Below are 26,513 nucleotides of genomic sequence, written 5' to 3'. Positions count from 1 at the left end.
GCCAACTTGGGTGGAAAAATACCTTTGTGTCCCTAAGACTACAAATGAATTGAAGCCACCACCTTGTGTGTCAACCTTCAGCCGGTAGGGACCACGATTTTGTTTCTCTTTCCACCTGTGACAAATAGGCTGACTGGCTCTGGGTAAGAACTCAAAGAGTGTTTGCTCAGCGATGGTTCAGTGAGAATCAGCGACTCCCCTGCAGGACACTCCACACAGTGGGAGACTGGGGTCTGGAATCTGGTGACCAGGACTCTGCCAGCTCAGTGCCCTCCAGCCAGGGGTAGCTCCACCATCAAAGGACCTAGTGGCTTCAGGAGCTATGAGAGACACACTGATGACAATCAAAGTTTGATGCATTAAAAAAAGTACACTAGGGAGTCCCCTGGTGGCCTAGTGGTTAGGATTCCGGGCTTTCACTGCCATGGCCCAGGTTCAGTCCCTGGTTGGGGAACTGAGATCCCTCAAGCTTCGCCCCATGGCCAAAAAAAAAAGTAAAAGTAAAAAACAAAAAAAAGTACATGAAACAGTGCTGCCTAAGGACTCCTCGGGTGTAAAAAGGGCAAAGCTGGCCACGATGGTTGGCAGCCCCTCCCATTAGCAGGTGGAGTCTATACCCCCCGGCCTGGCCTTGCCACTCGCTTTGATCCACAGAATGCCACAGAACTGGCATCGTGCAGGTGTAGGAAAGTGGCAAGCAGCCTAGTCCAGAAAAGATGGCCAGCCAGTTGTTAGGGGAGGTGGGAAAGACAGAGAGGAAACGCCTGCAGCAGGTTTGAGCCATGACCGCCCTTGTTACATAGTCACAGAACGATAGACAGTAACTTAGGAGATGGGGGTGTTTCTGACAAACCCTCGGACCTCGGCGAAATGATTTCCAGGCAGAACAGTGAAAGCGTCTGTTGGCGCCTCATCTGTGATGAAGCTTGTGGAGACAGAGATGGGCTGAAGTGAGACTGTCCCACTTGCAGGTCAAAGTTCGAGAAAATACAGAGTTGCGAGGCCTTGCTGGATTGGAAAATGAAACGGTTTCTTATCCTCGGTCTCCCCAACCTGTAAACAATTTTCAGTGAAACCAGGCCTGCTGCCAAAGACTAAATCTAGGCTGAGGCTGTAAGATTTTTCAAGACTGGAGATTTAAGGCAGTAACTCCAAGACCCTCTCAGCTAGAGAAAAGATTTTCTAAGAAGCTCAAGGATACGATCCCAAAGCAAGATGTAGCCTTTGTACGAAGAGGCATGTCTTGAAGACAATCTTTTGTGGGCCTCTTGTTGGATGGAGTAGGATGTAATTGGATGCTTGGAAAACCCAAAAAGTTGAGTGTGTTGTACCAGCAAACGGGATTCCAATTTGGACCAAAGGAGCTGGGCCTCTGACGCTCTGAGGGCAGGAAATGGGCTGAGAAAGACACTTGGCTGCAAACACAGGCTGCTTCTTACTGAAAAGAAGAACCCAGAGGCTGAAGGCAGCAGCATGATGCTAAGTCAACACCTTGGAAAACAACATCCTAGAAACCACTCCCAGGGGCAGACAGGGCCCAGTGGAGGACCATCCCTGATTCTGCAGAACCAGATAATATTTGCCCACCAGGATGTTAGGATTGCATGAACTCTGTTCTTCCCCTCTTCTGATGGGAGGGTTCATTACATTTATCCCATCTGTGCCTCACAGTTCTTTGATTAGTGTGTGGAGAGGGGAGAAGGTGAAATAACCCGTCATTTGAGCTTCTGGGTCTTTTGATCAAGAGAGTCTTCCTCAGAGAGCCTCAGACACATACAGACCTGGTTTGATCATGAGATCCAGGGTGTCCTCATTTATGCTATAATTGGATGAGATTTGGGGGGGGGGGTCCCTGCGGGGGAGAATATTTCGCATGTGGGAGTTGTATAATTAATTATGGACAGAGGGAGGATAGTGCCAGAGAGAAAGAAAAAAAAAAAAAAGGCCACAGTGCTTGCAGCTCTTCACACCAATAGAGTCGGTTTAGTACTGCACCCCTTCTGCCAGTGCGAAGGAGGTTGTCACATTATTTTCCTGCCCAGCCTTTTCTCTGAAGGCACGACTGGCGTTAACTCATTTTATCCTCACAGCATCCCATGACAGTGGGGATCATCATTGCTCCCATTTCACAGATGAGGAAGCTGAAGGACAAGAGATGGAGTGAGTTCCCCCAGGCCACACACTTGGTAAATAATTGTCAAGCCAAGACCCCTGCCCAGCCAGGCTGCCCCGTAGCCTGCACGCCCCCCACCCCCCGCGCCACCCCACCCAACACTTCCTGACCCTGCTGTCCTGAATGGGTCACACGTGGGCAGAGACACTGCTCCCCCGGGTCTAGGGCTTGGGGCAGTCAGATGTCCCAGCTCACAGTTCTGGCACAGGGAGGGTGTTGTCCCCTCCCCTAGGGTGCCGGGCCAAGGCTGCCATTTTCCAGGCTGGCCCTGATGGTGGAGTTTTAAGGCTGCCAAGAACAGCCCTGCTCTGGGCTGCGTGTCCTCTTACAGCCAGCACTTAAGGAAGGCGATCACTGGTCCTTGCTGTTAGCATGGCTGGAGATGTTACTGTGATCACAGCCATGGGCTGCGTGCCTCTCAGGACATCTACACGGGCAATTCCAGGGAAACGCTCACCTTCTGGGAGGATGCAGGACTCAGCCACACGTCCCTGCTGGATCTCCCGACTAGAGAAGTGGCCCAGGCCCTGTCTGAGCCTTTTAATCCAGACCAGAGGAGGTCCTGCAGCCTGCCCTGTGCCCAAGGCTCCCCTGGGCCTTCAAGGGCTGAGACATCCTTCTTGTTGTCACAAGAGGTCTGGCTCTGACCCCATTAGGAGCAAATACATGAGAGAAGGGGGCATCAGTTATGACAACTTGATAAAAGGAGATCATCACACCCCCCACCCCGATTCCTACATCACTTACCTGGGCCCCCCACCAGGGACACCGACCCCCCCCAACATCCTCCTTTCTTAGGTCCCCAGGGGAGGCCACCCTCAGGCCCACATCCCTGTGAGCCCTATGCTCTGAGCTGGGGGCTGAAAGGGGGCAAAGACAAAGGGTCCCCATGCCCCTGACTCAGAGCAGACCAGGCGGCCTCCATACGGGAGTGGGCTCTGTGCTTTAGTAACTTCTTATAAAGCCAAACAGCCTATGGTAGAAACACGGGTGTCATCTCTAATTTCTCTGATGCTTGACGCCTCTGCATGTTTAGAGAAACAACATAAGAATATGGTTCCTGTCTTGTGTGCATGTGGAATTATGCTACCCCTGGGACCCTGGGCATGTTGCCCATGTTTATTTTCAAACCAGAGGGATCTCAGCTGTTATGAGGGGGAGGAGGCTGCCATCAGAGGACAGCTGGATGGACCTGGGCTGCTGAGGGGTCAGGACCCAGAATTTCTTTAGACTATGGGAGTTGCCCAGCAGGTAAGGTGACCAACCCTCCCAGTTTATCTGGTACTACGGAGGGGGTTTCCTGGGACCTGGGACTCTGAGTGCTAAAATCAGAACCTGGCTAAAATCCTGGGCACGCAGGCCACCCTACAGGCAGGGACAAAAGCCCAGGTCAGGGTCACATCAGTCAAGACCGGGAGGCTGGGTGGGTGGATGTGGCTTGAACTCTAGGATGGGAAGTCATAGGACGAGCTTGATGATAAGAAGCTAGCGTTTCCTGGTTCTATCCTCAGCACTTTGTATTTATTTACACTTGCAATCCTCCTAATATCCTTCGAAGCATTATTGTCCCCACATAGCATGCCAGGAAATGCAGACACAGAAAGGCCTGGGGGGTCCCACGGCTGATGAAGGGCACAGACGGGATTTGAACCTGTGTCTCAGAGCCCACTCTCACAGCCACAGTGATAAACCCCAGACTCCCCAGCCAGACACAGAAGGCCCAGCCTAATCCAGCCATCCTCTCATGCATCAGTTAGCTTTCACTGCGTAACAAACCATCCCAAAAGGTCGCAGCTTAAAACAACAAATGTTGATTATCTCTCATGATTCTGTGGGTTGGGTGAGTGGTTCTTTCTGTCTGAACAGGCTTCACTGGGGTTGGATTGTCTCTCATGCTGGCCTCACTCATCTGTCTTGGTCTCAGCTGGGAGAGCTGGGAAGACTCTGATGGCTGGGACCACTCTCCACGGGGTCTCTCCTCTGAGGGGCCAGCCCAGGCTTATGCACATGGTGGTGACCACAGGATTCCCAGTAGCAGGACAGGACTAGCCCACATGCACAGGGCTTTTCAAGCCTCTGCCTGTGTGTGCCGATGCCCCTACGCCCAGCTTCTGGGTGCAGGGAATCAGGAGCAGCAACAACAGAAAAGAGGGCCTGAGTTCAGAGGTGCAGGAATTTATGGGAATTTACCCACCACACCCCGTCTCCAGCTTCACCTCTCTCTAGCCCTCTCCCCCAGTCAGCTGCTGTGACTCTGTAATGCACCAACCTTCTCTCTTACCCGCTGCACGCACCACATGCGCTGCTCCTCCACAGGGAATACCTCTCCCTTGACTTCACCTGGACAGCTCTTTTGTATTCAAAACTCAGATCAGGGGTCACCTCCCCTGGGAAGCCTTCCCTGACCATTGCCCCAGAGACCCAGCAGACTGGTTAGGGCCTCCCCTGATCTTCTCTGCATCCCTTCTCGTCCTTCTCACAGCACTTATCACCCAGTTGTGTGTGTCGTTCCCCGCCCGCCCCCAAGGAGGCCAGGAGTCCTTCAGTAAATGTTCCAGGGAGAAAAGGAGGAGCTGAGCCTTGGGTGAAAAGGCCAGGATAACCAGGGGATGGACGCCAGGCCAGTGAGCAGGCAGTGCCAGGCCCAAGCCCAGCTGTGAGAAGGCCCTTGACCCTGAAGCCAAAGAGTCTCCTGACATCTCTGCTGCTCAGAGACGCTGACATCCGCATTACAGATGGGCCTGACCTGCCCGCATATCTGAACTACACACCTGGCTGGGGTCAGGGAGTGGGGACATGGGGGGAGCTCTTTGGGGAAATTTCCAGTATTTATTGAATGTGGAAATGATCAGGTACTGAGAATACAGTAGGGAACAAGACACACAGACCCTGGCAGGGAAGTGAAATGTTTCTTAGTCAATGACAGTAAAATGAGTTACCCCAGCAGGGCATGGAGAGGGGAGAGCACCTGAGATGATGACAGGGCTTGACCTGGTCCTGGGTGAAATCATGGAGGCTTCCCTGAGGAGGTGATATTTGAGCTGAGAAGGCATTTGTAGATGAGGAGAGAGGAGGGGAAGTGCTGAGCAGGGAAGTGAGTGTGTCCCATTCTGAGGTGGGAGAGGGATGGGTATGTCTGAGGGGTGGAAGGAAGATGACCACTTGGGCTGCTAAACAGAGAAGGGGTCTGCCTGGAGGGTCTAGGGCTCAGGGGGAGAGAAGCAGCACTCAGCCACCAGGGAGCAAAGCAGGAGCAGTTCCTGGGGGCTCAGTGCTCCCGAAATCAACTACAGTAGGGCAATAGGAAATGCATCTTCAGTGCCTGCCATGAGCCAGGATGGCAACGTGTACTTTTGCTCATTTCACTCTCAGCAACCCCACGTGGTAGGTAGTTATTGCTCCATTTAACGGAAGAGGCCTGCAGGAGCTGAGTGGTTCGCTCTGGGTCATACAGCTCTGTGAAGCTGGGCCCCATAATCAGATGTTGCTACCACAGAGGCCGGGCTCTAACTCACTGCCTTGAAATCAGAGGGTTATTCCACAAACACTAAATAATCAGCTACCTGTGCTCTCAGCACTGAGGGCTTGCAGGGAATAGTCAGGACACTGTCCTTGCCCTGGGGAGAGAGGGGACGCTAAGGTTCTAACCTGGACAAAGACATAAACAGCAAAGGTCAGCGATGTGCGCTATGATGAGAGGAAAGCAAGGAAAAGTGACAGGTGGGGTAGAGCATGGGGACAAGATTGGATGGGTGGTTAGATGGCCCCTGGGAGGAAACGACACTTGTGCTGAGACCTCAGTGCCATGAAAGGGTTAGGAGGAAGAGCCCCCTAGGCCAAGGAAACAGGAGGCGCAAAGCCCCTGAGGCAGGAATGAGTTCAATGTACTTGAGAAGCTGAACAAAGGTCAGTGCAGTGGAAACAGGGTGAGTGAGGGGCAGAGGGCAGAAGACAAGACCCAAGGGGCAGGCAGGGCAGATCTGGTTCGGCCTCAGAGGCCACATGTGCTGCTGTCCCCTGTGTGCCCTACAGATTCACCTTCACCCATCTCCCCTGCTCTGTGCCCAGGAGACTGACCTGCAGGGGTAGCACCGACAGGGCCCTGCTCCCTCCTGGGGACCCATTTTCTGTTGGGTCCTGGAGACCAAGGGCAGGAGGAGAGAGGTCAGGTGTTGGTTCCCCAGCTCCTCCCGCTGACCACGCTTGGCAGTGGCTGCATCTCTCTCCCGTGACCCCAGCTCCATCGGACGGCCCCTCTCCCACAGCTGCAGCTGTCTCTGGGGTCTGGTAAGCGCCCCCTCCTTTGGTCCCTTCTGGACTGGGATAGACACAGGTCCCCACTGTCGCTCCCCTGCAGGTGCCTCACCAGCCCCTGCTGGCTTCCTGTCTCCTGCCCTCACCTTGGTGATCATCCGTCCATCAAACCCCCTGCGATTGCTCCCTCTTCTGAACCGTCTGTTCTGCCAGCACCTTTACTCTTACTCCGAGATGAGCAGTTTGGATTTCATTCTAAGATACTAGAAGTTTTCAATGTGGGCAGGACTTAATTTTTGATTCAACATTTTGCTATAATCTCCCTACCTGCCATGGGGAAGGATGGAAAGTGAGGCTGGAATGGATGGGGGACACCCTGGGGGTGACTGCAGGGTCCAGGAGAGTCTGATGGGGTTTATTCCAAGGTGGAGGTAGTGGACACAGGGCCCAGGTCAGACGGGACAACAGTACTGGGTCCCGAGGCCCTAAATGAACCCCATAATCTTCACCCTCTCCATCCTTCCAGTTGCTTTGTTGCCCCTCCCCCATCGGTGTGGGGATAGGGCACAGGGCAGCCAGGCGTGTCTCACGCCTCAGCTCCGGCTCTCTCCTCCCAGCAGCACCAGGCAGGTGCTGGGCGACCTGGGGTGTCTGAGAGGTCAAGATCCGCAGCTGTCACAGTGACCCTGGACCTTGAGAAGGAGTGTGTCGGCAGGAGGGAGCAGGAACCACAGGAACGGACCCTGGACCCCCAGGCACCCCTGGGAGCAGGGCGCTCACCTGGAGACCCAGGAGTAGACACGCTGGGCGCCCGCGTGAGTGCTGGGCGGCGGTGGCAGCTCTGGCTCTGCAGCCTGTCAGCACCGGGAATAATTAGAATCCTGAAAAAGTCCTCATTATTTCTCCCAGGGCCAAGGCACCCTTTGGAAAAAGGGATGTTTCTTGCCAGATCGTCCCCTGAAAGTGCGTTTGTCACAGGCTGTTGTGTAAATCCGTGTTTGGCCCATTTGAAAAGACGTGATTTAGCCACTTGACCAGCCTTAAGGTTCCTTCTCCAAACCCTCAAAATGCGGCTGTGACTAGGAGCCATGAAACATAACAGGGCGAGGCTGGTGACGTCACCCCCTGGGCTCTGAGCCCCTCCTCCTCGTGCTGCACAGGAGAACCGGAGGGGAGGGGATGGGATCGCGCTCCTCAGGAGCTGCGGACACTTCAGGACGCAGGTTGGTCCTCAAGCAGACAACCTGGGATGCCGGATAAAGGCCCAGTGTCAGGTCCGCTCATGCCAACTGGCTTATTGAGGCCCTACTATGTGCTGGTCCACATGGGGGTGAGGGTGCAGCAGCAAACAGACGAGGTCCCTGTCCCCAGGAACCGATGTCTGGAGTGGGGAGGCAGGAAGGAACAGGCTAACAATCATAGGCAAGAGTATCCCAGGTGGGAAGCGGTGCTGGAAGAGAGTAAACAGGGTGAAGTTATAGCATCTGGCTCTGGGGCAGGGGATGGACAGGGACAACCTTGGGCCGTGAGGACAAGGAAAGCCTCTCTGAGAAGGAGACCTTTGAGCAGAGACAGATATAGGGAGAGGGGAAGAAGGGGTGGGGAGAGGGGCTCACCCCGAGACCTACACTGTAATGCTCTCTGCCCTCTCCTTCCCCTGATTCTCCTCCTCATCCCTCAGGGCTCAGCTAAAATGTCCCTTCCCCCAGGAGGCCCTCCCTGACTGGCTTGGCTGCGTGGGGGTATTATTCACAGTCTTGACTCTTGCCCTTTCCTGTGACATTCAAGGTCAGTGTCTTGTTCAACTTTGTTTCCTGCTGGACACTAATACTCATGAGGGGAGACAGGGTCTGTCTCCGGCACAGCAGCCACCCCAGCGCCCAGCACAGCCCTGTCCACATGGGCACTCAGTAAATGTTTGTTGAATAAATGAATGAACCCATCCAGTCCCCCACAATTTCCTCCTGCCCACTCCTGAATCCTCCTTTATTAATTATCGTTCTTAGGAAGTTGCAGGCTGATGTCATGCCGTCGCTCTGAGATGCTGAGCTGTTGGGAAGTCCTTGCAGTAGGCAGATTTTTAGGGGGTACCGGTGATCCCCACCTCCTGGTAGTCACGCTTTTGGATAATGCACTCCCCTTGAGTGTGGGCTAGACTCATTGCTTCACTTTTGTCAGATAGAATTCGCCAGAAAAGATGGGAATGATTTCTAATTTTCTATTTAGACGGTTCTTCCTCACTCTCTCTTGGGTTACTAGTCTTGGGCATAGCCAGCTGCCACGTCGTAAGGCAGCTCAGCGGAGAGGCGCATGTGAGTGAGCTTCGAAGCAAATCTGCCGAGGCCTGCCCAGAGCCACAGGAGTGAGCTGGAAGCAAATCTCCCCTACTCAGCTGTGAGAAAGATGCAGCCCTGGCCGATGCCTCAATTGCAGCCATGTGGGAGATCTTGAGCTAGAGGCCTCCAGCTTGGCTGTGCCCAAACCCCTGACCCACAGAAACTACAAGATAATAAATATTTGTTGTTTTGAGCTGCTAAGTTTTGAGGTCCTTATTAGACAGCAATAAATTACTAATATACAGTCATTTGCCTGCTTAAAATTCCCTTGTGGTGCCTCATCGCCTTTAAGATAATTTTCAAAATCTCTTTGAGTAGGATTGTCAACACCTTGAGGTCCCAATCTTGTCCTAATCTTATATGTCTCTTCAACATGTGGCACAGAATCTGTATTATAATAGCAGTCTATTATTTGTTTGTGAGTTGAAGGAAGGATGGAAGGAAAACTGAAATTCATGTTTATTAAAAACACCATTATGTACAGCCTTGTGGATTGGATGGGACTGACCCTCCTGAGAAACTGAGGAGCGGCATGATTGGTCTAAGCCACGCAGGAATCACATTCACTTTGCCATAGCAATTGTACTTAAACCAGTGCAAACCTTAAAGGTTTTGCCTAGAATTATGGGACATGGATGCTCTCTATCTTTTTGAATGGTTGGTGTCAGGACATGAAACTGAAACCTGATGTAGCCACTTTGTCACCATGAATGAAGCCAGCCTGAGGCCAAAATCAACATATGAAGAGAGCCACAGCAGAGAACACTGTAAAAAAATTTAAAAAATAATTTGGCACCACGATCAAACTCCTCCTGAAGCCCTACTTACCTGGGACTTTTTAGTTCTGTGAGCCAGTTAAACTCCCTCTTTGTTTTAGGAAGTTTGTGTTATGTTTCCTGTTACCAGAAACTGAAAGGATTCCATTTGATACAAGTTTCTACTTTCAAAATTATCTTCCTCTTTTTCCCTATTCAGTTTAGCGAACAAGTGAGTTGCCCAGTGAGTCAGTTACTCAATGCTTCTATGTGCTAGGCCTTTCTACTTGCCCTCCTATGAACACTTATCCTAAGAACATGAAAATGAAAAACAGAGAGCCCCCAACTTAAAAGGGCTCACCATCTCTATGAGAAGGAATGGCAAACAAATGACAGAGGTCAAGGCTCCATATTTTCTGATAGAGGTGTTTGGAGCATGAAAGACAGAACAGTTAGTTCTTCCTGGTGGAATCAGGGAAGGCTTCCAGGAGGAGGTGACACTTCACCTAGTCTTTGGTGAGGGCTGAGAATTTCACCAGGTAGGAGAGAAGATGGGGATGGGAGACATAGGTGCAAAGGCCCAGCACTGGGGAGGTGTCTCAGGCATTGGGACAATTTATACTGTGGTTAGCACTGAGGGTCCAGGCAGGGCAGAGGCTAGAGGCAAGGCTGGAAGCCCCCTGGGGGTCAACAGGTCAGCACGTGACAACTAATATGTGCTAACGGGATCAGGATCTATCCAAACCGAAGGGGGGCTCATCAGAAGTGTCTGAGCAGTCAATAAGTCACGGTCTTTGAAAGGTTAGACCTTATAAAGTCAGAAGTCCCTCCTGGCTCTAAAATGCTCTGAATCAGCAAAGCCAGCAATGGATGTTGACTTTAACTGGGGAAAGTTAACAGACTTGTTTGAATTGAAGTTACACAAATAAGTTCATGAAGTCCAGGGAGTGCGGGGGAAGTTGGGGACAGGTCACAGAGACCAGAGCTGGTAGAGGAGACCTGAGCCTTAGTCACCAAGGCTCCCTCACATGGGGCTCCTCACACAGAAGATACAGGATCATGCTCCTGGGGACATTTCCCGCTCAGATCTCCTCACCCACCAGAGACACCAGCAGCACCCAGCTTCTGCTGGGAATTCCCACATAAATTGGGCAGCCCCCCAAGACCAGCACCCCCAAAACCAGTCCCAAATGAAATCAAACCCTTTTCCTTCTCTTTTAGATGATTTACAGTCAGCTTTTCCTTTTGGGAGGTGGTGGATGCTCATCTCATCAAATGGGTAGAAACCAGTGCAGCAGTTATTAGGGGCCCTTAGAAGAAAAAAGTCAGGTCAACAAAATATCAAAGACAGTTTGGCTTCCTGGGTAACAGTGAATCATGGAGATGGTGCCCCAATTCCCCCAGCAAAGCAGAGCTTTGAAGGTCTTCAGCAAAGAAGGTAAAGAAGAAAATGTTTTTCTTGAGTATAATCAGGAAAAGCATCCTCAAACAACCCCATGTTTGATAATAAAATATATTATCCTCTCACTGCAACCCCATTGGACAGATGAAGAAACTGAGGTGCAGGTAAGCTGAGCCCTTATCTGATTCCTCCATCTGGGAGGCCTGGACCCTGGCCTGTCAGACTCCAGCCCACACTCTCTTCTCACCTGGCAGGACTCAGGGACACATAGGATCCTGGAGTGTTTGGTCTTCTGGAACCGGAAACCGTGCCAGCCATGGGATCCGGATCTGGAAGACCAGAGTTTGAATCCTGGCTCATTCCCTGCTCTGGAAAAATGGAGATAGTAGATCCAAGGTCACGGTCCTGTTGTGTAGGGTTAAAGGGCAATTGTGCATCAAATGTGGAGCATGGGGTCCTGCATGGAACAGATCCTCAGCGAATGCTTATTCCCTTCTTCATTTCTCCCATTTAGATGAGGAAAGAAAGCCCTGAGTATTACTGAAGACAATGTTAGCAGCTCTAAAATCCAAGCTCTAGTGTAGAAGGGTCCAACATGATAAAAGTTGATTTCCCTCCCTTGTAACGTGGAGAATTAGGTCTCACTGACAGGTGGGTGATCCCCTCCAGGGGGCAATCCTGGGCCCAGGCCCCTTCCATCCTGTGGCTTTGCATCAGTCTGGTGGAAGAGGGAGGAGTTCACGCGAGTTTCTCAAGAGCCAACTGCGGAAGCAGCACCTGTCTCTCCTGCTCACATTCTATTGTTTGGAAGGCAGTCACTTGGTCCCATCTACCTGCAGAGGAGGCTGGGAGATGTAACTTTGCCATGTGCCCAGGAAGAAGAAACATATTTGGTGAACAGCTGGACAGTCTCTGTCACTCCTGGAGAGATAAAACTATGTCCCAGGAGACCCGGCAGGTCAACAGCAGAGCCCTCCTTAGAGCCCAGGCTCCCAGGTGTGCACTGGGCCCCAGGCTTTTCCTTCTACCTGTCAATAGGAGTGTGGCAGAGTCACAGGACTGACCACGGGGACCTGAGACAAGGTCCATCTGAGAGCAGGTAAGGAAGGCTACAGGTGATCTACACATTGTCTCTCTGTTGGAAGAAATCATGGGTGGGGGACAGAGTCACAGCTCCAGGGCACTTGGCTGTGAACTTGGTCCAGGTACAGAGTTGGTCTCAGCGTCCCCTTGGGACCCCTTTTTTCATAGATTGGTATTCTTGCCTTCATACCCCCACTGACCTGTCTTTCTGAGTGCTGAGTGCATAATCCTTGATCCATTTCTCTGGCTCTTTGCACACAGTGACACACTTACATCTTGACATTCCCATCTCTTGTTCCTCTCAGGGTCCTGCTCCTCTGCTAGGAAGATCTGATGTGACCAAGCCATGGTACTTTGCATGATGTTGGTTCAGGGGTGCTGGACTCAACAGGAAGCCTGGGAGAGGGAAGATAATCTCATGCAGGTCACCAATTTCAAATCCCTCCTATCAGACAGATGAGAAAATGACACTCCAAGACAGGATACTTCATAAATACACATAACTCCCACCTAGAAATCCACCTCTAGGAATTTAACCCTTAGAAACAAAGGTTAGATCTATTAGCCTGCTGAGGTCAGGTCATGGCATGGGATGCTGAACTTTAAAAATAACATTATTCCTCCACTGCTTTAAAAGTAACACACACTTATAGTTAAAAAGCATGAAGGGGAAAATTAAGGTCGCTCTAATTCCACTTCCTCAGATGTTCCCTGGTAGGATTTTGCTGCATTCCCTTGCACTATGCCCATCAAAATGCATACTCAAATAAACACAAGCATCTTTTTATATATAACAAAGTAGGAGCGTACTTTATTTGGTTTACACTATCTTTCTCACTTAATCTCATTTTGTGAGCTTTTTCTTGCATGATTGAATATTATTTCTAAAACAGGCCTTTCCATGGTTGTACCATATTCTAAAGTTGGGTGGCAAATTATCTAGACATACATTCTCCAACGTGGCAGCCCCAGCCATAGGTGGCTACTGAGCATTTGAAACGTGACTGGCCTAAGTTAAAATGGGTGTAAGTGAAAAATACACACCAGATTTTGAAGACATGGTACCAAATAAAGAACGTAAAATAGCTCACTAATAATTTTTATACTGATTACATGTTGAAATAATACTTTGGATAGATTGGGTCAAACAAAATATATTACTAAAATTAATTTCACCCATTTCTTTTTACCTTTTTTTAACATGCCTACTAGAAAATTTTAAACTAAATGTGTGCTTACACGTGTGGTTTGCATTGCATTACACTTCAGTTGGATGACACTGATCTGGGTAGACCCCAACACGGTTAGATAGTGAAGCACTTTTCAAGATTTTATTACTTTCTAAACAACAGTGTAATGAGCGTCATGGAGAACAGTCATAGTTGACATTTACTGAGTTTTTTTTGCACGTCTGGCTCTACGCTAAGCATCTTCCATGCATGACAGTATATGAGCCTCCTGCTTCCCTTTCCAGGAGGTATTGTGACTGTCCCCATTTACAGATGAGGAAATCAGGGCTCAGAGACGATAGGAACTTGCTCAAGGCCACATGGCAGCTAATTAATTGGTGGAACCAAGACAAAAACACAGATCTGATTGATTCTCATGCTTTTCACTGGTAGCTCACTTCCGTTTTTGTGTGTCTTTCTGATAATTGCCTTGGGACTAATTTCTAGGAACGAAAATCATGGGTCAAGGGTTTGTACATTTTAAGGCCCCTAGGGCATATTGCTTTCTGGAATGAAGTTGTCAATTCAAACTACCAACAGAAGTCTATTAATTCTGCAAATAGCCGTGGAGTGTTTACTGTGAGCCGGGCACTGCTCTGTGTGCCTGAGGCCACAATTGCCAGGACAGACATGCCCTCACCCTCCTGGGGCTCACATGGCCCTGCTCCCAGGGTGGGGGAAGGGGACAGTCACTGAAAAGGGACATTATCCGTTGAGATAGAAATGTGCATTGTGAGGTGGACAAATAAGGATAGAACAGGGACTGGGGCAAGACAAGGTGGTTAGGGGAGGGGGGCTCCACTTTAAGTAGGATTATCCCCGAGGGCTTCTCAGAGGAGGTGGCCTTGAGCTGAGCCCTGAATAACCAGAAGGGGAAATTGGGAGAAGACGTTCCAGGCAGGAGATACAGCAAACACAAAGTAACCACGGTGGGACCGAGCTGGGCAGTTAGAGGAACAAGGAGAAGGCAGGTGTGTCTGCAGCATGGTGAGTGCGGGGTAGGGGTCACAGGGGGAACAGAGTGGGCGGGATCGGGAGGGCTTGCAGAACTAGCGGAGGAGTTTAAGTTTTATTCCAAGTGCAGTAGGAAGGCCTGGAAGGCAGCTGATCCATGTTTTGTGGGACCTGAAACAGAAAATTTGGGGCTTTCTTGTTAAAAGAGCCCAGAATTAGGAATCATACTTTAATATTCATTTCAAAGGAGAAAAGAAATTATAATAAATCACAGATTTTAAAAAGCTGAAAACTACCCCCAAAATTACAGAATTGAGAAAAAATAGCAGGATGTTTTTGAATTAGCATCCTGACATACTTCCAGAGTACTTCTTCCCCTTATATTTTTGGTCTGCATCTTCTCAGAGGACATCTTTTACGATGATAATTTGTGATATCATTTTCTGTAGAAAGGATAGGAAGATAATTTAGCCTTTCCTCTAGCAGAGTTTGACAGAGATTATTATTATTATTATTATTGATGGTTTCTGAATGTTTTATTTTCATCATCACAATTCATTATTGGTGAGTTGTCCTGTAAATTTTTAGGATTGTTGTCCAACTTGGGAAAACCTCTATCAGGTTGTTTCACACAGGAGCTGTGAGATTTCAGGGCCTTTTAAAGCTTCTTGAGCAGCCCTGAACCCCAATTAATCCTCGAATTAGGTTGCTCCTTAACCACATTGCTGCCCCACCCCAGGACCTAGGAAGGGGACTGGGCATGGAAGGCTATGAAGCTAAATCCACATGTAAACCCACCTCTAACTGGACAGGGTCGGGCAGGGGAGGGAAGGGAAGGGTCTAGCCACCTGGGTGCTGTACAGAGAATGGACCACAGGGAACAGGGGAGGCAGCTGGACCACAGCTGGGTTGTCCAGGAGAGAGACGGTGATGCATGGACCAGACTGATGGCCATGCAGATAGGAGAAATAGACAGATTCCAGGAATGTCTTGTATGTGCTGACCTGGGGGCGAGGCCTCAAGGATAACCTGAGTGTATCAATCAGAGTGTCTATAACACCACAGTCCAGACTAGATGGGCTGCTTGATTCTTACCTTGCTTCCTTGCATTCGGGGTCCAGGGCCTTGCCTGCTCCCCATCTTCCTCTTTTCTATGGGGGTCCATCACATGTAACTGGAACCAGATCTTCACCCAGCAGAGAGGAGTGAGAGCCAATGGTGGGGTAACAGAGCCTGCGACATCACTCAGAATCAGGAGAATTAATGAGGTACCCACCTCGGTAACAGCCTGGATCCCCCAAGAAGCATGAATGAAGATTCAAGAAGAGAGCCAGGCCTGGGTGGCCGCAGAGAAGACAAGCTCATTCCGCCCGGAGGGAGGGGAGACGCGGCTGCCCCGGAGAGATCAGGAGAGGAGCAAACCCACCGCCATCAGTCAGGGCTCACACCAGCTGCAGACTGGCAGCTGAATGCCTGACCTACTTGGAAAGGGGCCTACAGGAGGCCGGCAGACTCCATCTCTGCTGCACCAGCAAATAAGGCAGCTCCATTAGGCTGATCTGTCCCATCGTTTGCAGGAGGAGCAAAAAGTTTGCAAAGTTGACCAGTGGACGTGCTGACGTCTTAGAGCTGGGACTAAAGTTGGAGGTGGCATCTTCTGACAGGGGTCACTGCCAGCCTTGATTCTGCTGCCCTTCCTCCCTGGGGCCCTCAGCCAGGAGCACGTGGTACCGGTGACCAGCTCCAGGGTCCTCACCAGCAGACCTAGGCCCTGTGACAAGAGGGGCTCTGGGCTGGGTACAATTGTCCAGAGCTATCCGGACAATGGACTTCAGTGTGGTTGATGATGGTGGGTGGAAACTCATTGCAAAAGTAATAAAGGATGAAAAAAGTGGGAGGAGATGGTCCCCCTCTTCCATCAGGCAAGGAAATGCTACAGCACAACCTCCTCACTTTGCTGAGAGCCTGAAATACTGTGAAATAGCTATGACGGTGGACTCTGGAGATGGGCTCTGACTTTGAGCAGGACCTGGATATCTCTGCATCCGTGCGTTCATTCATCCCACAAATATTTAGTGAGGGCCTACTGAGTGTCAGGCCCGGTTCTAGGCCCTACTGATCTTACAGTAGACAAAATAATTTTCCTGTCTTTATGGAGCTTATGTTCTAAGAGGGAGGGACAGATCACCAACAAACAGAATAAAGAAATAAATGGCATATAAGCACCAAGGAAAAAGAAAAAGTAAAGCCAAGTCAAGGGGGTTGAGAATTCACAGGGTGAGGGCAAGATGAAGTGTGAAATAATATAGCCAAGGGAGACCTGGTGAGAAGGTGCATTAAGGAAAGATTTTTAAAGATAAGGAAGTTAGCCATGCAGATGAGGGTCTGCCTCTGGGCAGGGGGAACAGCTGATGGTGAGGCCATGCAGGGGCATTCCCGGAGCATCAGGGTAGAGCAAGGAGGCCACGTGGATGAGGTGGAGGGAGCCGGGGGTTGGGGGAGCAGGAGAGGAGGGCAGAAACATGCTGACGGTCAGAGTGGACGGGGCTTCATGGGCCTGAGTGAGATGGGAGCCCTTGCAGAGCTGTAATGCAGAGGAATGACGGGAGGTTAAAGGGCTTTGGTGCAGAGGGACGACATGAGATGTCATATTTAGTAGGACCACCACCCTGCTCACTGCATCAATGTGGGGGCAAAGCAGGAAGGAGGGAGACCAGTTTGGAGGCTCTGACAGTTTTCTAAGCAAGAGACAGTGGTGGCGTGGACCAAGGTGGTTGCAAGGTAGGTGGCAAGAAGGGGAAGAATTCTGGACACAAGTTGAAAGGGAGCCAACAAGATGGATCTGCTGATGGATTCATGGTGGGATGTGAGAGAAATACGGGAGTCAGGGATGACTTCCAAGTACTGGAAGGATGAAATTGTCATTCAATGACATGTGAAGGCTACGTTCTACATGAAAACATCCTTGAAAGGTGGGGCAGTGACCTTTAGATCGGGATGAGTTGGGGTGAATGTGTGACTATCTAACCATTGCCCCGATTCAGCATGGCAGGGGTGATGGGCTGAGGAGACAGATCTCAGGCCAACAAGCCATTGCCAGGGTCGTCCCTGGTCTCCTGGACACAACCAAGATGAAGAGAGTGAGGTGGATCTCAGCTCACAGCCCGCAGAGAGTCTGTGAATGACTGACTGGTATTTTGCCTGGAGCCATTCTAAATTCTTGTCCCCTGAAAACCAACCCCCTGCCTTTGACAAAGGAAATGACACATTTGGGGTGAGGGTGTCTGAGATCACAAACCCAAACTGAAGCTGAGGACCACCCTGCTCCCAGCACACTTGGCCAGCTCTATTCAGAAATGGATAAGGACCAGCAAGGACCTGCACACAGAAACAACCCCTCGCAAAAGCAAAAGAAATGCGAAAAAAGGAACATAAACAAAAGGTAGATGAAGAACTTACTTCCTAAAAAGAATTACTCAAGATCCAGAAGAGAAGTTCAGATAACCTAGCAGGTTGACTAAACATAAAACAAAATAAGAAACTCAAGGAGCCAAGAGCTCAAAGAAAAGCTACTGATGAGAGTTATAAAAAGAGAGAGTTGAAAATGAGCTGGTGTATCTCAAGAAAGAAAAGGAAGAATGAATGAAAACGTTACAGAGATGAATGCCATGAAAATCAGTAAAAGTGAGTAAGCATGAATGGAGATTCCATGAGGGACACCGAAAATCAGTTTCAGGAAATCACTCCAATCAAAATGGAAAAGAACAAATTTGGAGAAGTGAACATAGGCGTTTCTCACCCTGCCACACGCTGCCTGGGCCCCGTGTGACTTCCAGTGGGTCTGCACAGCCGGTCAAGGTGGGTTACAGGGGCAGCAGGGGCTGTGGTGGCCTGTGGACTGTGCTCAGGACCCTGACCTGAGGTGGCCGGTCCCACTTCAACCTCATTAGCCTGTTCACTTACAGACACTTTCTACTTACACTCCCTCACGCCCTGGCCAAAGTATTTCATAGCTCCAAAGGCCCTGGGTAGAGGGTTTACAGGTTACAGGACAGGTTAAACTGTCTCAGCAGCCAGGAAACTCTGGCACAAGCACTGCACAGCCTTTTTCTGTTGTTCTGGAATTTCCATGCCTTACTTTGGCTGCTAAACAAATGGAGTTATTAGAGGACGTTTCAAAAGGAATTGGCGATTTATTTTTATTGATCTCTTTGTAAGAGCGCCCTATCAAGCTGCGGTCAGCATGTACCAGCAACTGGGCTAACAGCACGGACAAGCCCATCACTGAGTCCTGCTCAGCCTGCAGTGAGTTCACTGCCATGTAAGGAAAGCACTTTCCAGGGACGCAGAGAAGAAACCCCTCACACCACTGCCTCGTGCCGGGAGGCCTGAAGCTACTAAGTTATGGGGCAGTGGTTCTCAGGCAGTTGCTTGAGATATTTCACGGACAATATTATTTTCTTTGGACAATCCTTGGAGTTTCATTAGAGTAAAAACAATCCTTAGGTCTTAAAGACTTCAAGAAAATACAGTCATTCTCATTGTTTCCAATTAGCAATAGGTTATCTACTAAAGCTGTTTGCTACCGTAAAATGCAATAAAAAAGGCAGCAAGGTCAAAAGAAGACATTCCACTATCATGGTTCATAGTATTAATTACATGCTACATAAAAAAAGATGTGTGTATATACACACACATACACATACATTATATATACTATATATTACTACATATACTATATTATACTGTATATATACCATACTATACATTAGGTGTACTGTATACTATATATTTACAGTATATATACTATATATACAACATTTTTTATTGAACTGTTAACTGAAGCTTTAAAGTCACATATGAAATGTATCAATCTAAGATGTATAAAAAAACACATTGTTGACGCTAAGAAAAAAATGAATCTAGAGAGGGTGATAGATGTGGAGGACGGACCAAGGAAGTTGGATAACTACACAGTGCTGCTGGGGAAGGAAACACAGTGATTGGGGTGAAGCAGTATTCAGAGGACCCCACTGTGTTCCACTAAATCTGCCACATGTACTGACACCTGCCACACAGCAGACACTGCACTTGAGGCTAAGAATACAAGCAAGATGTAATTCCTGTCCTCAAGGAGTTCTTGAGCCTGTGAGGACTACAGGCAAATAAACAGATGATTAAAATAAAATGGGAGAAATTCTAGAAAAGAGGTTAGCTCTAGGTACTATGGGGGCAGGTGGACCATGGTACTGTAGATGGCATGTGTCAGTCACCGGGCTTGACCTCGAAGTAACACTGTCAGGTCGCTGCTATGGAGAAATCTGGGATCAAAGGGTGGGGAGTGACTTGATAAGGTCACACGACCTGCAAATGGTAAAACTGGGATCTGAAACCAGGTGTGTCTGCTTCCCAGTTCATCTTCCTTCTCCTTGAATGTGCTGCCTCCAGTCTTACATCAGCCTGAAGTCATCCATCATGTCTATAAGGAAAGCACCAGTGATGACAAATACTGAGGATCTTGTCATGAGCATTTATGACAAGGGGTTTTGTCCTCTTGGGGCTGGGGAGGAGGACGTGACTGGTACCTGTGGGTCAAGCACAGGTGTACAAGAAAGACTTTGTCTCGGGATGGTTCCCATACCCAGGCAGGTGGGACTTGGAAGAACAGCAAGTGCACTCATCAAGCAAAATTACAACTCAAGGCAAAGGCTATTTCCAGGATGAACAGTGCAGCATCCATCAAACCACAGGCTGGGGTCCAAGAGGAGCTAAGAATTCAGGACCACAGGACAGTGGGAGAGGCCAGCCGTGAGAGGGGACATGTGCCAGAGGAAAGGGGGGGAACAGGTCTACTGAAGAAAGAGCATTTGAAGACCATCCTGTGCTGAACAGAGGAGAGATGCAGGCTGTCCACCTCAGCTTTAAGGTGGCCTGAGGGGGTTGGCCACTCTGCTCAGACCATCTATTGTAGCCACAAGCACAGAATATATGATGTAGGAATGATTGTGCTGGAGCTGTGAGTGGATATGGAGCTGTAACACGTAATAGTTCCTTGAGTCCAGCGCTGGGTCCCTGGGAGCTTGCCTTAGGTCTCTCTCTAAGGTTTTGTATTATTAAAAAAAAAAAAACAGCAAAAATTATCTGTTGCCATTATCTGTTGCCATTATCATGGTTTTACTTCCTTCCTGTGCCCATTGCCCGTAATTCTGACCTACAGGTTCCTAAGTCTCTTTTTGGAGTCTCTAAGCCCCAGATCTGTTAGCAGGTCAAGGAGAAGGGACTATGGAACACAGCTTGGGGCATCTTCAGAGAAGAAGTAGTGAATGGAATGTAGGAGCAGAAACAGAGCGGACAGAAGCTGGGGGAGGGAAGGAGGGGGACCAGGGAGCACAGAGTCAGGGGCGACCACAAAGAGGCTGGGAGTGGGGCAAGGTCAGGAGCTAAATGTCCAGGCAAGCACTTGCTGATGAGACCTTGTCATGGAGAGCTGGCCCAGGAGCCAAGTTGCAAAGGGTTAGGAAGCAGGTGAGGGATTAACATGTGCAGATCCCTGGGGAGCCCAGGCCCCAGATTTCTTGCATCAGCTCCCCAAAACCCACCCCCACTGCATATCTCAGACCCCTGCTCCAGCAGGACCCACCTGCCTCCATCCCCTTCCCCACCAGCCTTCTTTCTACCTCAGAGCTGGGCTTTCCTCGTGGAATACTCCGTATGGTTTTATCTTTCAAGGCATTAAAGAGGTTTGACTATGAGTTCATTGAAATTTCTCCATTCTCAGTTTACACTGGATATTGCATATCTCATCTTTTCCTGATTTTTTTCCTCTTAAAATGTCAAGGTGCTCCGTTTTTAGAAGCACGCATGGAGATAAAGGGGATTAGAGTGTAATTTTATCCTCTTTAAAGGTAACTTGGAGCAAATGGGAGTAAACACAACCCATCGGAGTTCATCATCTCATCTCCCTTCTCCCTCCGGGCTCCTACCCTCCCGCATCTCCATCTCACCCCCTCAAAGGCTGCCCTCCTAGCTCCTGAAGTAGGGGGATTCAGTAGGCAGGATCGGCCTTGCAGAAATCCTGTGGGCAAGTCTAGGATGGCAGGGGGTGGCCCGAGAGGTGAGTAGAGGCCTCCAGAGAACATGCAGGGTTGGGGGCTGGGAGCACAGAGCCTGCTGCCCCTGGGAGGTGAGTCCCATCAGGATGTGGTCTCTGCTTCCAAGCTCTTTGCTCAGGGGCCTGAGGGATGGTGCAGGTCACCAGGAGAGGCTGGTGCCCCCAAATGCTGGGCATCAGCTGGAGCTGCCCCAAATGTGGCAAGAAACCCCACCTCCAAGAGCCTTCACCTTTGCAGCTGAGGCCGGCAGAGGAATTCCCTCCTTTGCTGCCAGATCCAGGGCTAGAAGCTGGAGGGATCGTCTAATGCCACCTCATCATTATCCAGGCAAGAAACCGAGGCCAGCGAGGGACTTGCTGAGGCCACTCGCCAACTGGCAGCAGAGTAGCGCTCCGGTCTGCTCCCCTGCACAGCGCTGCTGCCCTTCCTCCCCTTCCTTGGGCAGCTCCCGGGAGCATTTCCAGGAATCTGAAGTCTAGAAACAGCCTTTTGATATTCGTTTTGCATGTCTTCAATTTGGGGGTATCCATTTTAAACCTTCCAGAACAAAGATGCTTCTTTCAATTGATCTAGAAATTTAATTTCATTATTCCTTTTGTTTTCTTCCCCCTTCAAAAGCTGTTATTAAATCAATGGTGTTCTGATAGATGCTGTCGCAGAATAAAGCAAATAGGTTAATGGTGAAAAATAAGTCCTAGTGTTAAAAATTCTTATTTTAGTGAGTTTCTGTGTTTCCAGCACTGTGCTAAATGCTGGACTTGCTTTTTCTCAGTAAATCCTACCAACATCCCCAGGAAGTGGGTACCAGCATCACCCCATCTCACAGCTGAGGAAACCGAGTCTCAGAGAGGTCCAGTTACTTGCCCAGGGTCACACAGTAAGCAGTGGAGCTACCACTGTATTTAAACCCAGGCCACGTGGTTGGAGTCTGCTCTGGACGGATTACATCAGCGTGCAGGTTTACATTACATTTATCACCAAGGATTATTCACTAATCCTTGCTGGACACTGGTGTCGCCAAGCTGGCCGTCTCGTGAAGGACATCAGTAGCCACCTTCTGTCACCAACTTGCTGTGTGACCTTAGAACAAGTTCCCTTTCCCCCTCTGGTGGTCAGAGCCCTATGTAGAATGAGGGGCTGGACACTCAGAGGTTTCCCCACTCAGATGTGACGTCCAGCCGGCCAGAGGGGCACCTGTCCCCGAAGGGCTCTGTGCTCTTCTCCCCCCTGGTTTCCTGGAAAGCCCCCCGTCCGGAGAGAGGCTGTGAGACCACACACTTTGCTCTTCCTGCCTGTTGTGCCGTGGCACAGAGACTGCTACTATCCGAGGACAGCGTTTGCATTCTCTGGGACCCCGATTCTCCCCTGTCATCTCCTTAGCCACTTGCACTGGTGCTGGGCTGAGTGCCCCCAGATAGGAGCACTAAATAACCCTCCCACGAACTCCCACTCCTGCAAATAAATAGAGGCCAAGGGCCCTCATCACAGGGAGCTTGCACATAACTAAAAATATCTTTCACACATTATGAATGGCTGTTCCCCCCATCTCTCTGTGACAAAGTTGACAGTAAAATGTATCAGTTTTCCAGGCCTGAGCTGTGAGCCCAAGATAAAAGTAGGGAAAAGGGTGGGGGGCCACAGTGCAAGAGGGTGGCTTTACAGTGAAATAATGGTTATCGTTCCCCTGGTGGTGTTTCTTCTGTGCCGCCACGGCAGACAGCTCTCTGAGTAAGAGCAGATTTGTGTTTCATTAGGACACTTTAGGTAAAAAAATCAGTGATGCTCTGGGAACCGCTCTGCTGGTCCACGGGGGCGGATGAGCCTGGTGAGAAGCCTGCAAAGATCCAGCTAAAATTGGGCAGCTGCCGACAGATGCTGGATTCACAGTCATAGCGCATCGATTTCCAAAGTGATGCTGAATCCAAGTGACTTTAATTGGTCTCCTTGTTTTGTCTTTTTGAAGAGGGGCCTTTTGTAATGAAGTGGTTCTTCTTTTGTAATGAAGTGGTTGCCTCTCTGGGGAAATGCAGCTAGTATTTGAAGGCAGGCTTGGAATTGGCCCAAGTGCAGGGTGGGAGTGGGTGGTCCGACACAGCAGGGAGAGCCTGCTTTGAGATTAATGATCTGTGTGACCTTGGGCACGTTATTTCACCTCTGGGAGCCTCAGTTTCCTCATCTGGCAGCAATAACAGAAGTAGGATTATTTCTGTTTTCTGTATATATAATTAAATGACATAAAGCTTCTAAGAGCTTATGGGATGCCTGGCACATAGTAATCAATATATTTTTGAGTTTTTCTTATTAATAAGCCATAGAACCCTAGAGTGAAAGGGAGCGTAAAGCCAGCCTTTCTCTTAACAGAGGAGGAAACTCAGAGGTTAAATGGCTTGTCCAAGGTCAAAGCGAGGCAGGAATGATTAGGCTGCAGCATCATGGACAGTATCTCAGCATCTGTCACTCAACCTCAGACATCGGAATGCATGGAGGAAACAGCATAGGGCAAGGCAATGTCAGCCCCATTCTTATGTATACACACACCACATACACAGACACACAAACACACGCAGGGGCACACATACACACGCTGCCCAGTCCCAACCTCCTCCAGTTTTCAATGGATTTGATGGATAGGATCTGAGAGGCAGGTTTGGACAGAAGCTTGCGTTCTCGTCTTCCTGCTCCACCAGAACAGTTCTCCACATATTATCCTTTGTTGTTCCCTCCTCCTTATTGTCCCAATCACCAACCTTGTCACCTGAAATCATGGCCATTGCCCTGTCGAAGTGCTTTTTATGTTATTGGTGAAATTCTTTCCTATGATTGGAGAATTTGCCATCACGGGATATAACGCTGAAAATGCCAGACATGTTTTTTTCCCAGCCTCCTTTGCAGCTTGGGTCAGGTCATGTGATGTGTCTCCTCCAATCAGATCCCCCGCCTCACAGTCTACACTTTGGGCAAAAAGCCCAATAGGAAGTGGTTCTCTTTGTTGAGTCTGTTCTGGGGATGGTGGGGACAGAGGTTGGAACACACCCCCTATCATCCGTGGGAGATGAGATGGCAGTGGTCCAGCTGTAGCCTGAGGCATCTGGTGGTGGTGGTGAGGGTGGTACAAGCTGTGGGTCCAGGGCTCCATGGAAGAGGCTGAGATGCTGTCACCAGTGGGATGATTTGGGGCATTGCCCTTGGTGCTGCAGCCCCCAAGCCTGACTCTCCAACTCTCTCAGTGATTCTGCAAACAACCCCCAACTATTTCATAAACTCCTTTTCTGCTTAAATCATCTAGAACTAGTTCTGTTGCTTGTAATAACCACCGTGATTGACACGTTACCACTCTGCTCTTCAAATACTCCCTACTCCTTAACACCAAGTTAAAATGCTGCCTCCTCCTGGAAACCTTCTCTGATCCCTACAGCTAGAAGTGATTGCCCACTAACTGACTTGCTGGTGCTCTTATCCTGTGTCATGGTAGCTCTTCCCAGGCAGTGGCCCAGCATAGTCATCTCCTACAGCCCATGGAAAATGATGGTTAAGAGCACAGACTCAGAAACTACTGTCTGGGTTCAAGTCCCTGCTTTTCCACTAACTAGCTGTATGACCTTGGGCACGTTACTAAACCTCTCTCTGTCTTATCTGTAAAATGGGGTGATAGCAGCACATTCCTCACAGGACTGCTGTGAAGATTATCACATGTGTCCACGTAAAGCCCTGACAACGATGCCTAGCCTGTCATACACACCACGTGTTTGTTTCTATCACCTCCAATCACCCCACCACCATCACCTGTGGTCCCCAGGTGGGTGAGGTGCTCCTCAGGTCGTGTGACTCATCCACTGCAGAGTGACCCTTCAGGGACCTGCCTGTCATCCCTGCTGGTGGCTCCCAGAGCACTCGGCCAGTGTTACCAGCTTTTCTGCACTGCTGAGCTCTCTGATCGTAATCAGAGCCATGCCCTTCACGGGCCCCAACTCCTCTTAGCTCCCCTGAGGCCACTCATACCCACCCACTTCCTGCCGTCTTCGCTGCTGCCGCCCTGCTCTCATCAGCACCCAAACCATTGCAGAGGTCTCCTAACTGATGTCTTTGCTGCCAGAGTCTCCCTCCCTGTTTCACCTGCACCCAGGTACCTTCCCAAATGCGTGGCCCTGAGCACATGCTCCTGCTGAAACAAGAAAGTACGCTGAGTCCCTGTGGCCCATGGGTTGAAATGCAAACTCTGTACCCAGCATTCCAGGCCCCTCCTGCTCTGACTCCCACCGGATCCTGGCCTCCTGTGCTGCCAACGCTCCAGCATCCCGAATGCTCCCAGTTCCCTGACTGCGTGGCTCTCTCTCCGTGCACCTGAGCCTCTGTGGGCCGGCCACTCACTCTCCCCTTCTCTGTTGGTGAATCTACACATCCTCTAGGACTCAGCCCGGAGGTGACCCCTGCAGAGACAACCCCACCTCCTCCCTGCACCCCCATCAACTGTGCCCAACAAGACCTCTACCTGTGATGGTCCACGGACCCCAGTGTGAGCCCCTGAGGACAGAGCCAGCCTTTCTTCTCTGGATCCCTCAGGACTTCTCAGCTCAGGGTTGGCAGAGCAAGACCCCCAAGGCCCCCAGCTCTGCATCACGCGAGTAGCCTCAATGTCATCACAAACCTAACATGCCCAAGTCGAAACTCATGAGCTCCCTGCCCTAGAAACCTGGCTTCTCCCCAGTCCTCACTCCCCATGAATGACACCTCCATCTACCCATCCAGTTACCCAGCCAGGATCCTGGGCGCCATCCTTGACATCTCCTTTCCTCTGGCGCCCAACTTGACGTCCAGCCCTGCCATTTACCCCTAATGACTCTGCATCCATTCTGCCCTTTCCATCTTCCAGGAAGGACCCTCTTTACAGGTCCCCTAGGACTCCGCTCTTCCCTTCGGTGCTGATCTGTTTATGATTCTAATTCGGCCCTCTGATTAAGACCCTAAAATCCCTGAAGACAGGAACTGCATCTGGCTTTTCTTCACCACTGAATTCTCAGTTCAGGGCCTGGCACATAGCAGATGCTCACCTAATACCTGCTCACTGGATGTATATATAAAAGCTACTGTCTAATAAGCACCTACTGTGTGCCAGGCATTGGGCCAAGCACTTAATTCAGTCCTCCCAATGTCCCAACATGATCCTGTGGTAGAGATGACAAATCTGAGGCTCAGGGAGGTAAGTAACTAGCCCAGA

Source organism: Balaenoptera acutorostrata, chromosome 1 (assembly GCF_949987535.1).
Source record: "Balaenoptera acutorostrata chromosome 1, mBalAcu1.1, whole genome shotgun sequence".
Lineage (NCBI taxonomy): Eukaryota > Metazoa > Chordata > Mammalia > Artiodactyla > Balaenopteridae > Balaenoptera > Balaenoptera acutorostrata.
This window is presented reverse-complemented; position numbering follows the sequence as displayed.